This window comes from Lagenorhynchus albirostris, chromosome 13 (genome assembly GCF_949774975.1).
Source record: "Lagenorhynchus albirostris chromosome 13, mLagAlb1.1, whole genome shotgun sequence".
Taxonomy (NCBI): Eukaryota; Metazoa; Chordata; class Mammalia; order Artiodactyla; family Delphinidae; genus Lagenorhynchus; species Lagenorhynchus albirostris.
In genome coordinates, this window is record NC_083107.1 from 12,776,189 (window position 1) to 12,791,929 (window position 15,741).

Here is a 15,741-nt window from a genome sequence, read left to right on the forward strand (position 1 = left end):
AGTTGTTCACCCAATGGGTGGTTTATCAAGGAAATTTGGACATAAAGGAGCAAAACAACCATGGTATTAAGGGGCTTTCCATCATTTATTCAGAAAAAAGAGAAGGACACACGACATTCCCAAAATGAAACCTTGGGGTTGGACTCAGATACATCTGGGATTCACATTCTGGCTTTGCCATGTGTGGCCTTGGGCCGGGCACTTAACCTACTTCCCTGAACCTTTGTTTCTTTATTTGTGTGTGAGGATGAAATAATGCCCGTGATGTGTGCAACACAGAGCCTGGCGTATGATAAGTGATCGATAAAGGGTAGCTATTGTTATTAATGTTTTTACCTCAACTAAGTCATTTTGTGGAAGTAACTATGTTTCAAAATGGTCAGCTGATCTACCTGACTCAACACTGGAAAGAAAATATTATTTATTAACAAGTATTGAGAAGTAGTGAAATTTCATTCGCAGATACTTTTTTTCTGGACATCTTGGAAGGCACCATGGATAAAAGAGATTCACTAAGGGACCTCTCTGGTGACACAGTGGTAAGAATCCGCCTGCCAATGCAGGGGACAGGGGTTTGAGCTCTGGTCCAGGAAGATCCCACATGCTGTGGAGCAACTAAGCCCGTGCGTCACAACTACTGAGCCTATGCTCTGGAGCCCGCAAGCCACAACTACTGAGCTCGCATGCCACAGCTACTGAAGCCCAGGCATCTAGAGCCTGTGCTCCACAACAAGAGAAGCCACCAGAATGAGAAGTCTGCACACTGCAACGAAGAGTAATCCCTACTCGCCGCAACTAGAGAAAGCCTGTGCAGGGCAATGAAGGTACATCACAGCCAAAAAAATTTAAAATATAAATAAATAAATTTATTTTAAAAAAACAGCATAGTTTAAAAAAAAAAAAGGAGATCCACTAAGGATTGTAACAGGTAAAGGAGATGGGAACACACAGGCAAGAAAGCATTTTACAACTGATGAAGAGATAGATAAAGATCTGTGAGTCTGTTTGTTTTCTTATATTCACGCATTTGTATATTTTTGAGATTCCACATATAAGTGATAACATACGGTATTTGTTTTTCTATGTCTGACTTATTTCACTAAGCATAATACCCTCCAGGTCCATCCATGTTGTTGCAAATGGCAAATTTCATTCTTTTTTACGGCTGAGTAATATTCCATTGTATCCATATACACACACACCACACAGACATAGGGAACAAACCAGTGGCTACCCGTGGGGAGAGGAAGGGGGGAGTGGCAAGAGGCAGAAGTAAGGGATTAAGAGGTACAAACTGTTATGTATAAAATAAATGAGCTACAAGGATGTAATGTACAGCACAAGGAGTATAGCCAACATTGTATAATAACTTTAAATGGAGCCTAATCTATAAAAATATTGAATCACTATGCTGTACACCTGAAATCAACTATAATATTGTAGATCAACTGTACTTCAATAAAGAGATAAAGATCATTTGCAAAATTGTTCAACCTCACCATAGATCAAAAAGGCTATACTATCAAACTAACAGACTTTTTTCTCATTCTTTCTTTCAGTCTTCCTCTCTCTTTCCTTCTTCCCTTCCTTCTTTTCTTTCCCTTTCTTCCTTCCTCTTTCTTTTTTCTCTCTTTTATTCTTTTTTTCATTCTTTCTTTTTCTTTCTTAATCAGGATAGTGAGGATGACAAGAATATCATGAATTAGACACACTTATAAATGGCTAGGGGTAGTCAAAAGGAGTGCATCCCTCTTTTTTCCTTCTTTACTTTCTTTTCTTCCTTTTCCTCCACCTTCCCTCCCTTCCTTTCTGATCTAATGTTTTATAATGGAAAATTTCAAACATACACAAAAGTAGAGAGAGTAGGATAATGAACTTCCACACACCCATCACCCAGGTCAACTTTTATTTTGTCACTAAAATTGTTTCACTGATTATTCTTCATCCTACTAATGCTTTTTCTTTTGCTAGAGCATTTTAAAGTAAATTTTAGATATCATCTCTCCTGTAAATATTTCAAAATGAAGTATCTCTAACATAATCAAAATGCCATGATCACACTAACAAAATTAGTAATGATCCCTTAATATTAAAAATACACATTTTTAGACATAGAGAACAAACTTGTGGTTGTCAAGAGGTTGGGGGAGTGGGGAGGGATGGATTGGGAGTTTGGGATTAGCAGTGCAAACTATTATATATAGGATGGATAAACAACAAGTTCCTACTGTAGAGCACAGGGAACTATATTCAGTATCCTGTGATAAACCATAATGGAAAAGAATATGAAAAAAGATGTATATATATGTATAATGGAATCACTTTGCTGTACAGCAGAAATTAACACAACATTGTAATCAACTATACTTCAATAAAATTTCAAAAATACACCTGTTTAGAAAGCGGTTCGGTAATATGTATCAAGAACCTATTCATACACTTTGACCCAGTAGCTTTATCTCTCTTTTTCTACCTAATTGGAGAAAAAAGTTTATTCTGCAGCCTTATTTGTAAGAGAAAATACATCATTGGAAACTCAGATGTTGAACAACAGTAATTATGGTATGTTCATTCAATAATATTTATAAGGTTTTAAGGTTGAGTAGCACTGTTTATAGTTAATGCAACAATTACGTATTCAGTGTATGATTTGTAAATATGCGTATAAATAAGTAAAATATACATATAAAAGATCTCACAGAGCACGAACTATATCATAGACGCTGTGTTCACTCAAAGATATGACCATTATTAATACTTCTTACAGATGAGGAAAATTGCTGTTCAGAGAGATGAAATAACTTTCTAGAATCCCCTTCACCTGGTAAGTTGTAAATGTAGGTGTGGGTGGAACTCCAGTTTTGTCTGACTCCACAGCCCAAAGATTTAACTGTTACCCTGCCACCCTGGGCGTCAAAATGTCAACAGAAGTTGTCATTGACTGAGCAGTGTGATTATACGCAGTTTCTTTTTCTTCTTCAAACCTTTCTTCACGTTACAACATTTTCTAATGCAAGTATTATGAATTTTATATTAGAGAAAAATACATTCAGGTTACACACTTAAATGTTTATATTTAAAACTCGAGAGAGAACGTATTTGAAGCATGTGCTAGGTAAAGCTCCGTAAATTGATGAGAAAAAAGATAACTCAAGGGAGAAAGATCCAATAGCTAATGATATAAAAAAGATCCTTGGGCTTCCCTGGAGGCGCAGTGGTTGAGAGTCCGCCTGCCGATGCAGGGGACACGGGTTCGTGCCCCGGTCTGGGAGGATCCCACATGCCGCAGAGCGGCTGGGCCTTTGAGCCATGGCCGCTGAGCCCGCGCGTCCGGAGCCTGTGCTCCACAACAGGAGAGGCCACAGCAGTGAGAGGCCCATGTACCGCAAAAAAAAAAAAAAAAAAGATCCTTCACCTCACTAGTAGCCAAATTAAAACCATGATGCGATACCATTTTCCATCTTATCAAATTGGCAAAAATTTTAAAGATCCCTATGCTGGTGAGGAGATGGGAAAAGAGGCACTCATATTCACTGCTGATAGGAAGGGGGCTGTTCTCGTGGTATCTATTAACACTACATACCCATAGGGTTTGACCCAGAAATCCCACTTGTATGATTCTGCCTTACAGAAATCAAAGCATCATTTGTAAAGATACATGTTCATGAATAGTTATTGCAGCATTATTTGTTGGGAGGACATTGGAAAAGCGTGACTATCCACCAATAAGGAAATAGTTTAATAAATATAATCCATCAATTCGATGGAATATCAGGCAGTCATTAAAAATAATTAGATCTATAAGTAAAAACGTGTGGAAAGGAAGATGCAGACTATTGCGTATAGCGTCATTCCTCAAGCGTGAACTATCTCCTAGCAGCACTGGCTTCACCTGGGAGCTTGCTGGAAACGCAGGTCTCCTCCCCATCCTTGACTCAACCAGAATCTGCATTGTAACATGATTCCCTATGAAAGCACTGGTGTTTAGCGTGATCCTATAAAGGGAAAGCCTTCTCATGTATCGTGGCAAAAATGGTAATCATCGGGTTTCCCTGGTGGCGCAGTGGTTGAGAGTCCGCCTGCCGAGGCAGGGGACACGGGTTCGTGCCCCGGTCCGGGGAGATCCCACATGCCGCGGAGCGGCTGGGCCCGTGAGCTATGGCCGCTGAGCCTGCGTGTCTGGAGCCTGTGCTCCGCAACGGGAGGGGCTGCAACAGTGAGAGGCCCGTGTACCGCAAAAAAAAAAAAAAAAAAAAAAAGCACACACAAATAGATTATCTGGACAGGATTCAATAAATAGTGTATACAGAGCACAGGGCACACCAAAGGCTCTCAAAAAATCCTTGCCTCCTTCCTCCGTGAGGATATTCACCTCTACATCTTTATTTCCCTTTCTTTCTTTTTTTTTTTCTGAAGTATAGTTGATTTACAATATTTCAGGTGCACAGCAAAGTGATTCAGTTATACACACACACACACACACATATTCTTTTTCAGATTCTTTTCCATTTTAGGTTATTACAAGATATTGAATATAGTTCCCTGTGCTATACAATAGGTCCTTGTTGTTTATTATATATATATTTAGTAGTGTGTATCTGTTCATCCCAAATTCCCAATTCATCCCCCCCCCTTTCCCTTGGGTAACCATGAATTGTTTTCTGTGTCTGTGAGTCTATTTCTGTTCTGTAAAGTTCATTTGTATCTTTTCTTTTTTTCGATTCCACGTATAAGTGATATCATATGATATTCGTCTTTCTCTGTCGGACTTACTTCACTTAGTATGATAATCTCTAGGTCCATCCATGTTGCTGCAAGTCATCTTTATTTCCTTACTGATAAAATACATATTCACAGACTGGATGGGAAACTAAAGGAGAAAGACACGCACAATGCTCTGGTATGTTGTAGGAGCTTAATTATTGCAACCTTCGTTCATCTGAGAGAAACTCCTCTTGGCTTTCCCTGAAGGGAAAGCTGAGCCCCAAGTTTCTGTCTATGCAAATTCTGCATGTTAATATTGTTAAATCACAGGAGGAAATTCTTCTCCCAACCCAGAAGCCCTCGAGTTCCTCCAGGCTGATATTAAAGGGATTACAATCCATTTCCTTCCTAATTCGGCTAATGCGCTCTGGGAAGCCCTCAGGCCTAGGATTAAAGCATTTACGCCTTTAATTAGGAGCAAACCTTCCCCGAGCGCCTGAAGCACAAACAGCAAGTCGACACTACAAAGGCCTCCTCCTAGAGCGGTGGGGACATTGATCCCCCTCCGGGAGCCAGGAGCCTCGGAGGGCTTAGCAAACGCTGCTTTTCCCAAACGGGGTATCTGAGCCGGGAAGGCCCTCAGCAGAAATAGAAACCCCTTTCCCGCAAAGAACAAACAAACAAAAGCAGATCCGCCGAGTCCATCGGAATCGGAAGCATCTTCGGGAGGTGGGGGGACGCTGGAGGCTCTTCTAGATTTTCCCTGTGCGCTCACAACCGGGTCATTAGCTTTCAAGTGGACGGCTCTGAAAATTAAGTCGTGTTTGTGCATCGGAGAGGTCTGTCCCCACATGGATGCCTTCACCAGCCCTCCAAACAGGGTCTCCAAGGGCAGTGCCGTGACCGTCTGCTTCAGAGTCCCCCGGGATGCGCATTAAAACCCAGATTTCTGCTGCCACCTTCTGTGTCAGAATCTCTGGGAGAGGGAGCTAACCTGGGAATCTGCCTTTTAGCAAGCTTCATGGGTAATTCTTAGGATTCTCATGCTCCTCTGGAAGGAAATCCTGGCTGGGCTACCCCCCAGCTCTTTGTAGAGGAGAGAGCTGAGGCCCAGAGGCTTCCAGGGACTGGTACAAGGGCAGACGGCCAATCGGCCGGCCTGGGATTGGTACACAGTGGTGGATGTGCACAGTACCTGAGTAAAGAAGCCAAAAGAGCCAGGGAAATTGTTAAACTGGGATAAGAATGCAGGACCTTTGTCTTCATACACGACTGCCTTAGGTGAGCGAGGCATGTGTTAGACGCTGTGTGTGTGTGTGTGTGTGTGTGTGTGTTGTGTGTATAGTAGTAGGAAGGGCGTGTTGTTGGAGTGATGATAAAAGATGACAAACGCAAGGTTCCTGCCGTCTAGCACTTTATAACCTGGTCAGGGGAGGAAGGAGGAAGAATGAACCAGCACATGTAGGGGTTCAGAGGCAGGACCATCTGGTACAGAGCGGGGCCTGAAGACATGGCAGAGATGTGGCCATGGGACCCAGTCTTAAATGAAGAGCCTCCTTTTGCCCAAATCTGGCTTTTCTCTGAAGATTCAGCCACTCTCTGACCTCTGGTGGGAACCACTTCCTGTCCGCTTGTGCTTGCCCACATCCCTTTTCTCTGAACGTTTATGACATTCCAGCAGACATCTGTCACTTAATTGATACCATTTCCATTAGTCATGCTTTTTTTTTTTTTTTTTTTTTTGCGGTACGCGGGCCTCTCACTGCTGTGGCCTCTCCCGTTGCGGAGCACAGGCTCCGGATGCACAGGCTCAGCGGCCATGGCTCACGGGCCCAGCCGCTCCGCGGCATGTGAGATCCTCCCAGACCGGGGCACGAACCCGTGTCCCCTGCATCGGCAGGCGGACTCTCAACCACTGCGCCACCAGGGAAGCCCAGTTATGCATTATTTACTTCCTCAAAGGGTTTGAACTGCCTTTTGCCTCTCGACGTTCTCTCAGCCTTCCAGACCAGACCTGTGGATGCTGGATCCTCCACAACGCTCTTTGGTTGTTTGGGGGATTTTTCGAGGTCAAGCTGGAAGAGCAGGCTGGGGCAGGACACTGAAGGCCTACAACGCTAAAGAGTGTGGACTTTCAGACGGGAGGCCAAGTGCAAAGAGTTTAAAGGTCAGATGACTTCGCATTTGATCCCAGCTCTACCACTTACCAGCCTTGTGTCCTTGGGTAAGTTCCTTATATTCTCGAGTGGTCAGCTGGGGGTTGAAAACGCCTGGCTGGCAGGAGAAAGGAGTAAAATGCTGTGCTGGGCCCGCTCAGCGCGATGCCTGACGCATAGTACAAAGAGGGATGTACTCAATGAATGAGAGTGAGTGTGGAACCCGCCACTCAACAGTAACACGATGAAAGGGACTTTTTAAGGAGACCAGCGTGGACGCGCGCGCAGCCCAGACAGGGAATGGGACACAGCACTAGAAATGACAACAGCTGGAGGCTCTACAGTCAGCCAGGCTGGACAGAGAATTGGCTGGACAGTTGGGGATGCTGGTAACAACAGAGCACATCCCCTGTGCTGGTTACTGTCCTGACAGCATCACCATAACCCTACAACACAGATCCTTTTTATTCCCCGCCCCCATTCTGTAAATGAGAAAAATGAGGCACAGAAGGGTTAAGTGACTTGCTTAGGGTCTCACGTGGCTAATAAGTGGCAGAGGCAGGATTCCAGCCCCAGCTGCCTGGGACCAGAGTCCACGTTCTCCATTACAGGGCCGTATGGCCTCTCCACACCTGAAGAGAAAGAGAATGGGGTTCTAAAGAGGGCAACCTCTATGCTGCAGTTCAGGAGATGGTATTCTTTTCAATGTCCTGAAATTGCCTGAGAAAGTGAAAAGCGGCCCCTGGTCTGGGGGCTGGTACCCACGGCTGGGCTGTGGTGTTCTCCTGTTAAACATGAATAGTTTCACACAACACACACATCGGACAAGACTCCTGTGACCACAATGGATCAAGACAGAAACAAGACCACTCTGTCATTATGTTTCAACACAGACAAAGCAAGAACACTGTCCAGGACACAAAAATGACCAAACATCTCCATCCTGGCTAATGAGTGACCCCTGTTTTTTAGTCTCAACTTAATCCTCCTGCCTGATAGACAAGAATTATCAAGATACCCAATCATAGAGTTACACCTGCTTCCTGACAGTGTCCAATCTGGAGCAAAGCTCCGCTTCCTTGGACCCTCCCTCAAATCACCTAACACAAGCCCAAATTCTATGATCAATACTTCCCGACACCCCATTCTGACAGCTCCCCCTTGTGTGTCTTCTCCCTCTTTGCAACTGGACACAAACCCAATTTGTCCAATCCCAAGAGGGTTCCTGATGGTCTTTGGATGGAAGTCACTGACAAGTCATTGGAAATCCCAGTGTTGCAGTATCCAAGCTGGTTCCCAGACGGCCTCTCCCAGTCAGAAGCGGGATCTTGGTCAGGCTGTACCATGGTTGGGATTCTCAGAAAGAATCACTATAATCGTCTCTGTGTTTCCCTAATCTCGGTAGAAAAGGGAAAGAATTCTCCGTTAAAGTGAGGGTGAAATGTTCAGATCAATATCAATGAATTGTTAGGGAGCATCAATACTAGAACATGCAGCAATGTCTACCATGGTGACTAGCAGAAAGAGCTCAGACTGCAATTCTTTTTTTTTTTTTTTTTTTTTTTTTGCGGTACACAGGCCTCTCACTGTTGTGGCCTCTCCCGTTGCAGAGCACAGGCTCCGGACGCGCAGGCTCAGCGGCCATGGCTCACGGGCCCAGCCGCTCCGCAGCATGTGGGATCCTCCCGGACCGGGGCACGAACCCGTAACCCCTGCATTGGCAGGCAGACTCTCAACCACTGCACCACCAGGGAAGCCCTGCAATTCTTAATTTGTTTAATTTATTGTTATTTCAGCAGTGCTCAAATCATTTAAAAAAATTCATCCAGATGATTGGCTTCTATTCTATTAAAATAAGAGTCAAATTATGAGATATAGGTGAAAAATGAGGTATTCAGTGCCCTCATATCATACATTTTCCCCAGTAATGAAGCTTACTATTCTAAGAATTAAATATTATAAAAATCAACCTGTGTAATATTTAAAAATTTTTTCTTACGTTTAACACAGGATTAGGCATTTCTCAGAATACCAATACACAAATGACTAATAAACACATCACTGCAAATCAGAGGAGTGCAAATAAACATGAAGTTTTCTACCTATCAGAGTACCAGAAAAAGTTTTAAGTATAATCTCCAGTAGTGGCATGAGGAAACAGGTACTTCTTCACACACTATCGTCATGAGTATAAACTACCATAACTTTTTCGAAGACTATTAGAGGTACCTCCCAGAAGTTTAAATGGCCATACCCTTTGACCTAGCAATTACACTTCTAGATGTTGATCTCACATCAATGATCGCTCAGATATGCCAAGATAGGCATGGCTTGGTTCATTATGGAATTGCTTGAAATGGCAAAAAACCTGCAACAAATGAAATCTACGTTGGCAGGGACTGATTAAATAAATATGGATACATCCACATTGGAGTACTAGTACGTCTTTAAAGGAAGTACGACAGACCTTCAGATGAATTGAAATGGAAGGACGTTCATGTCTATGAGAAGGAGATATCATTTCTGTGCAGATACTAAAGAATAATTGTGATACCCTTAGAGATGGCTCGATAAAATCCTTTTGCCCAAAGGCCTGGAAATGCAATGGAAAATTATACCTCTCAGGGTCTCTTTCCCATAATAAATCTAAGACGTGTCTTACGAGGACTCAGTAACTATTGATTATTGTGATGGTCGATGATGATGGTGAAGATAGAAATGGTGACGATTCTATGCCCCCAAAGAATTAGAAGACTATTATCCCTAAAAGATCTTACTTTGCCTAACAGTTACTTCTGTGAGGCAACAAATTAGCAGTGCTTATTTTGTTTCCTTGTACCTCTGTCAACTTTCCTAAATTCCTTCAAATGCTTTTTGGGCCATGGGTCTGGGGTCAGTGGTGGGTCGGGCCATTAGATGTTGAAAGGGCAAGGTGATCAGTAAGTCACACTCCCATCCCCTCCCTGCCTGACCTGGCACTGGCGGCGTAATCTGTGAGAGGATCTGCCTTTGTGCCATCACATTGGAATGAGGTGCCGAGCGGAGCATCTTCCCAAGGAATTGTGTTGACAGATTAGTCAGTCACCTTGAGGTCAGCCCCCTCATACTTCATAACGCAAACCTGGCAGCGAGAGGTTGGGGAAAAGACTGACTTTTTTGATCACAGACACTTTCAAGATAAGTTGGTGCATCTTAAAGTGTGGTCCTTGGACTGTCACAAGTAATTGCTAAGAATACAGTCTCAAGACCCCATTCCCTACCTCCAAATCAGAATTTGATGGGGGAAGCTGGAGTCAGGCATGGGGGCCAGCATGTTAAACAAGCACTCAAGGAGATTCCTTTGTGCCCTGAAGCTTGGGGACAACTGAGGAAGACCTTGGTGATATTTTAGGCAAGTCTTTCAGGATCCCATGATGACTGATTATATCTTTGCGTGAAGCATTTTTGCAACGTCAAGTAAACTTATGTCTCCATGACTCTGGTGTAGAGAATAATTAGAAATAAATGAAGCTTTCTTCTGGCAACATCAGACAGAAGACAACTCCAAAAACAACATTAGGAAGAGAAATAAGAAAATTTCGGGCTTCCCTGGTGGCGCAGTGGTTGAGAGTCCGCCTGCCGAGGCAGGGGACACAGGTTCGTGCCCTGGTCCGGGAAGATCCCACATGCCGCGGAGCAGCTGGGCCCGTGAGCCATGGCCGCTGAGCCTGCGCGTCTGGAGCCTGTGCTCCGCAACGGGAGAGGCCACAGCAGTGAGAGGCCCGCGTACCGCAAAAAAAAAAAAAAAAAAAAAAAGAAAATTTCAAGGCATAGTGTGTAGATGCATGCCATTTACTGATAGTTAGCAAACATTTATTAAACAGCTCAGATATATAGATATATATATATAAGAATTTATCCAAAAAATTTTAAAACTTGAAAAAAATTACCCTTAGTTCCGAGATTTCCTCTCTATTTATATTTATTTGTAACATATCATAGACACAGCCTCCAAGCCTTCAGTGATGACTTTTCATTCTTCCAGGCTTCACGTACCAGAAAGTCCCAGGCAGGGAAGGGCTTCTCCCAGCTCCAGAATAGCGTGTCTGAAGCATCCGTCGACTGCCCGTGTAGACGGCCCCTGCTCATTGAGGTCAGTAGCACCTGGCTCTACCTCTCAAAGCCCCAGTGTGCCTGAGACACCTGCCCACCTCCTGACTTCCATCAGACTTGAGCACAGGTTTTCCTCTCTGTCCCTCTCCATCCGAGTCAGGCATGATTCTAGGTCCCTGCAAGGTCCGTCCCACAGCCCAGACTCAGCGTTGCACCAGCCCCAGCGTTGCACCAGCCCCTCCACAGTGACGTCCTCCTCTCCTCCGCGTCAGCTTCAAGGTTCCATCTGTCTTCTCTCACCCCTTCGAAACCTTAAACACCGATACTGCACCCCAACCATGAACTCAATGCCTTCAGGCTTTCTCCTCCTTTGAAAACCACTGCACTTTCCGTCAATTCCACGGCAGTCCTCACCCATGTCATTTTCAGCCTCCTCCTGTTTCTGTCTCTCCCCTCCCGGCCTCACCCCCATGGCCCATCACTACAGCCACTCTCTTATGCTCTAGCTCCCTCACCAAGGTCACCTATTGCAATGGCTCAACAAAATCCAATTATATGTATTTATTTATTACTATTTATTTATGACAAACACTCCACATCTGCGATCCTCTTCAGTCAGAAGTTCTTCGAGAGGATGCCTTTGGCCTTGGCCAGTCAAAGAATGGAGTCATCTGACTTCCCCCACCCTGTGAAGGCCCACGCAGATAGTGTAGGTTTTAAACTGGCTGTTGAACCTGCCTGTCACCTTGTCAACCTCGGCCACGTTCACCTGGATGGACGCTTGGTCCTTGGCGCCGATGATGCAGTTGCTGGCAGAGCATTTTCGCTGCACGTACAGATCCACAAACTCGCCGGTGTCCTTCTGCCTGCTGACGGCGCATCTGGTGGCACCATGAGGACCATGAGAGCAGAAACCAAAATCCAAATTTTAGATCTCCACACCCCCATCCAAGATTTCCAGGTGTCTCTGTTAGGATGTCTGGCAGACACCCCCAACTTAGCGTATCCACACCGAGAGTACTTCTCCATCAGCGATCCCAGCCATAGCTAGTACCACTCTGGTATTAACAGCGGTAGTGATGACAACGATATTCACAGCTAAACGTATCTTGGATGCTACAACAGGCATTGTAACCCTATTAATGGCACTTTCACCCTTGCAATAAGCCCTCTCTTACAGATGAAGTGACTGAGGTTCAGAGAATTTGTGTAGTTTATCCAGACCTACGTGGGTGACTCAAACCTAGACTCATCTGATCTCTACAAAATCTTCACCGGTCCCCTAAACCAGAAACCTGAGAGTTGGTTCAGTGCCTCCTCCTGCCTCTTCCCACATCACTAGGTCCTACTGTTTCTACCTCATTCCTTCCTGCCCACCCCTCCATCTGCCCGTCTCTCTCCATCCTCATAATACTTCTTGGTCCTCATCATTAGCTCTTTACGTCTGGATTGCTGAAGAAACCTCTAGTTTCGATCTCTCCATCTACCCTCCGCTCCGCTGTCCCAGGACATTTCCTGAAGCCTAAATCTGTGCACTTTCCAACAGGCTTCTTGGCAAAGAGAAATCATGGTAGGGCCAGCTCAGAGCTATGACACTCCAAGACACATTGTCCACGTATAACCCCCCATACACATTTACTTATTTATTATCAGTCGATGACTTGACAAATAGAGATGAAGAGACTATAAAGAGTCCAGCAGAACCTGAGAATAAAACAGAGATGAAGACACAGTCCTTAAGAACTGCCTGGGGAACTTCACAGAAATTCTGGTGCCTGGACCACTCACCCCCAGAGAATTTGATTCAGGGAGACTGGAGAAGGGCCAGGGGACTTGCACTTTGAACATTATTCTGTTGCAGGGGCTTCCCGAACTGCATTTAGTGAAACAGTGACACCGAAGAGGCGTCTTCCAGAGGCAATGACAATGCGGGGAAATAAGGCCAACACAGGGCCCTTCGGGAACCCAGAGGAGGGACTCAGAACTCAGAATAAGTGTGCGATGGGGATGGTGAGGGTGACAAAGTCTTCCTGGAGGAGCTGAGCCCTAGGATGGCGGGTGGGGTGTGGGAGCAGAAAGGGTCTCCCCTTCACACACACACACACATACACACCTCAGCAGGTAAGCTAGTCTTTGCTGAATCATCACCCTTATTTGAGGCTGTCTTTGGTGTTCATCTGAGCCGAATTGAACTGATAAGGAAAAGTTGCGGGGTCTACATGGGGCCTATGACTGGCCAAGGCTGAACCTAGAATAGCTTAGCTTCTGACACTTGATGATGGGGTGGATGTTGTGGAAGGGAAGTGGGCCAACTACCCAGACACTTGTGTTCTTGGCCTGTTTGCCACTGACTAGCTGTGTCACTCTGGGCAGCTCATTTAATCTTTCAGAGGGCAGGAGAGAGGTAGAAGCAATGGGACCTAGTGATGAGAGAGGGAGAGAGAGAGACATCATGGGTACCTGGGACCTGTTTCCCCCATGACACAGACTTCTAGAAGGCAAGAAGCCCTCATCCTTATATTCTCCATTATATCCCTAGGGTCAGACTATACTAGGTTTCCCCCCGCCCAAAAAAAAGCAAAAAACTAACATCAAAATAATAATATTAGGGCTTCCCTGGTGGCGCAGTGGTTGAGAGTCCGCCTGCCGATGCAGGGGACGCGGGTTCATGCCCCGGTCCAGGAAGATCCCACGTGCCGCGGAGCGGCTGGGCCCGTGAGCCATGGCCGCTGAGCCTGCGCGTCCGGAGCCTGTGCTCCGCAACGGGAGAGGCCACAGCAGTGAGAGGCCCGCGTACCGCAAAAAAATAATAATAATAAAATAAAATAAAAATAATATTAGGACCCGTGGTAAATTTCTCCCTCAATCCTCAGAATCAGGAATAACTTTCTTCAGGAAAACAAGCCAGACTTGTTTTATTCTTATTATTTTTTAATTTATGTTATTGAAGTATAGTCGATTTCCAATGCTGTGTTAATTTCTACTGTACAGTAAAGTGACTGAGTTATATATATATATATATGTATTCTTTTCCATTATGGTCTATCATAGGATATTGAATATAGCTCCCTGTGCTCTATAGTAGGACCTTGCTGTTTATCCAAAACCAGACTTGTTTTAAGTTTCACGGACACTGCAAACCCCGTGGCCACGCTTAACTCTCGTTTTCTTCCTACCCCTTAGCACAACCTGAAGTTACCTTTGCTGGAGTATTTATTTATTTGCTGGGCCTGGTGCCCCAGTGCCCGGCTCAGAGATAAGGAGAGACTGTGCCTCTTTTCTTCTCGCACATGTTGCATGGCTGCCAGCTCTGCCTCCCATCCGCAGGCTGGGGGCCATCTCTACCCTGGCTTCATCATTTCCTATTCTTATTTTCCCTACTTAGTATTTTGTATCTTGTTGTGTTGTCTGTGTTTTTGCAAATCACCCTGAATCCTTCTGGAATAAGGCCAGGTACAAACAAGTATATTATTAATGATGAGCATTCTCTCTCAGAGACCAATGAACTCCTTTATTCAAGTCATTCCTTTGTTAGTGTCTGTTACATACGGCTCACCCTGCTAGGGGGTGGGCGACAGACACTAAACGAGCAAAGAAAGACAACTGTTACCAGGTAGAATTAGTGCGAGGGAGGATATAAGCAGGAAAACAGGGAAGGAGGGCAGTGTTTTTACAGGAAGGTGCAGGCAAGGCCTCTGAGGAGGGGACGCTTATGCAGGGATCCGGAGGACAAGACGATGTCGGGGAGGTCATCCCAGGTGAGCAGCACAGAGAAACAAGCTGTGTGGGTTTTGGGAGGGACAGAAGGATGGTGTGTGAGAGGGAGGGGAAAGTAACAAGGGAAGGCAGGGGAAAGGCAGCAGGCCGGCCAGGCGGGGACGGCCTTGCCAGCCAGGAACGCAGATGTTGGTCTCAGTGCAATGGGAAAGCCCCACTTGTACCTGGAAGTGACAGGTTCTGTTTCTAGAAGGTTACATCAATACCATGGAATACCACTCAGAATACAAAGGAACAACTATTCATACACGCAATGACTTGGATGGATCCCAAGGGTATTATGCTGAGTGAAAAAGGAAAGCTGATTTCGAAGGGTCACATACGGCATGATTCCATTCATAGAACATTATCAAAATGACAACGTGATAGAGGTGGAGTTATAGACAATTACAGAGTGTTGCCAGGGGTTAGGGGGAGAAGACTGGGTGTGACGATAAATCACAGCTCAAGGAAGATATCGTGGTGATGGACCTGTTCTGTATCTTAATTGTGGTGGTGGTTACATGAATCTACACGTGGTAGAGTTACATGGACTGACACCCACCCATCCACTCACACACACATCCCACACTCAAATGAGTGCCGGTCTGGGACTTCCCTGGCAGTCACTTCAGGAGGCCCGGGTTCGATGCCTTGTTGGGGAACTAAGATCCCACATGCCGTGTGGAGAGGCCAAAAATTTAAAAAATAATGATAAAAGAAAATTAAAAAAAAAACACAAATGAGTGCAGGCCAAACTAGTGAAATCTTGATTAACTCCATGGATGACATCCATGTCAATTTCCTGGTATTGATCACACAATAGGTTACACAAGATGTTAACACTGAGGCAACTGGATGAAGGGTACTCGAGAGAACTCTCTGTACTATTTTTGCAACTTCCTGTGACTCTGCAATCATTTCAGATAAACAGTTTTTTTAAAAAGTTTATGGTCTTTGTGTGGGAAGAAAGAGTGGATGTAAGTGGTCCAGCTATCCCTAAAGACTTGACGGAGGTGGGACAGAGTAGTGA

The 15,741-nt window shown here is 45.0% G+C and overlaps 1 pseudogene; it reads right to left on the reverse strand.

Annotated features, from left to right (window-relative positions):
* Window positions 1-11,567: 11,567 nt before the first annotated feature.
* LOC132531860 (small ribosomal subunit protein eS21-like) lies at window positions 11,568-15,057 on the reverse strand (annotated as a pseudogene).
* Between the last annotated feature and the right edge of the window lie 684 nt (window positions 15,058-15,741).